Below are 2022 nucleotides of genomic sequence, written 5' to 3' on the forward strand. Positions count from 1 at the left end.
AGTACAACCCCTTGCTCTCCACACCCACAGCCACGGGAACAACACCAGCAAGATCTCCACCTGTGCTTCACCCTCATTCAAGTCCAAGGTTCACATAAAGCTTCAGTCTTGGTGTGTGTCTTATGACTTCACTAATGTGTCTAAAACAGAAATAATCAGAGTGCTTTCACCATCTTCCCCCCGTTTTTCTACTAGTCTTTCCTTTCTACTGCTGGAGAACTTATCTCCTTGCCGTCTACCTAGGTATCCATGTACAGACTATTATATATTAGGGTTTTCCCATTTTCCAGTCAGCCACAGACATGTAGGTTTCTCTGTGCCTTTTCACTGATGGATCCTCTATCCCCATCTCTCATTCTGTTTCCAGCTCTCTCTCTGTTTCTCCATATTCCTGTGACTGGTATATTTACATAATGAATGGCACACAGTTGCTTCTAAGTTTTAGACATTATAAATGAACCTACTTAATACTGATCTTCAAGTTTTTGTATGAAGAAAAAATTTTTAAACTGAGGAGAAACAATGCTGTGTCTTATGGTAAAGGACTGTTAGGTTTGTAGGAAACTACACTTTTCCAAGCTGGCAGTTGCATTTTCTGTTTCTATCAGCAACAGATGGGATTTTCTGTTTGGAGTCTTTGTAGACACTTTTCCAGCATTAGAGTTTCATTTTGACTATGTTAATAGGTGTATACTAGTGTTTGGTTTCTAATTCACTGATGAAACGCATGTTGTGCATTTTTTCGTATACTTGTTGGCTACCTATGTGTCTCTTTGATGAGTTATCTAGTGTGGTCCCTTCTGTGGGTGGCCTGAGGTGGGAATTGGGACAAGGAGAATGTTCAGCATGAGTGGTGCTGCCTAGCTACATCTCCAGCTCTGCTTTCGGCCACTTTAGTAGGAGTCATTCACATATTTTGATTAGCTGTCTTTAATCACAAGTGGTCAGCTCTAAACACGTGTTCATATGAGCAAGATGGAATGGACCCAACAATGTGGCCCACCTTCATATACTTTCCATATTGTCTTTCTAGGAGCAGACGTTTTCGAGTGCAAAGATGCTCAATTTAAGGATGTGAACTCATTCTTAGTAGATCTAAAGTGGACATTTAAATTTCAGGTTATTTATTTTCAACGTTTCCTGGAAAGACGTTTGGTCAAAGCCAAAGCTGGTAGAACCCATGGCTGCGATGTGTTTCATTCTTATTGTCGAGGAATGGGAGTTCCTGCTGCTGACTCCAAGACTCTCCCAGCCAGTTTTGTGACTGCTAAACCTTTCCACTGATTTTATTTTTTATTTTGAATGGAATTCCACCTAATACACCTAGAATATACTTTTCTTTCTGAGATCATTATGGATTTAATCAGCTTGTATTTCCAATCTGACATAAGCCCTGGTTCATCACAGAGACAGTATTTTTAGAAGCCAGTCTTATTTAACGGCAAACTGTCTTCTCTTTGAAATTTTATTTGAAAGACATTAAGAAAAAGAAAGTGGTACATTCAAAACTATGGTGCTCCAAACTAAATACGATTGAATAGTCTCCACTTTAAAACTGTACGTGCTTTAGTATTTTAAAAAAAAATCCTCTACCAATGATTAAATATATAATTAAACCTATTTTTGTAATAGCTAATTTAATTTTATTATTAGCTTTTCAAGAGCAACATGAACAAAGTCTTTTCATGATTTGTCCCTGGAAAGCAAATGTCAGCTGTCAGTTCTATCACAACTGAGATCTCTTTGTGGTGAAATCCGACAACACTAACTCCTCCCTCATCTCATGTACTGGCACTTTCTGAATGTAATGACTTGATTTATTCATTTAACAACTGTTTACTGAGCGCCTACCTTGGGCAGAGCATTGTTCTAGGCACTAAATATAAATGAAGTCATTCCTGATTCCATCATTCAGCTCTAACAATTTATTGTATGAAAAACATTTACAAGAATGAATCATCCACAGAGTTACAAAATGTATCATTGTAGAATGTACAGTGTATCATTGTAGAAGGAGAAATA

Source organism: Psammomys obesus, unplaced genomic scaffold (assembly GCF_907164565.1).
Source record: "Psammomys obesus unplaced genomic scaffold, mPsaObe1.curated_primary_1811, whole genome shotgun sequence".
Taxonomy (NCBI): Eukaryota; Metazoa; Chordata; class Mammalia; order Rodentia; family Muridae; genus Psammomys; species Psammomys obesus.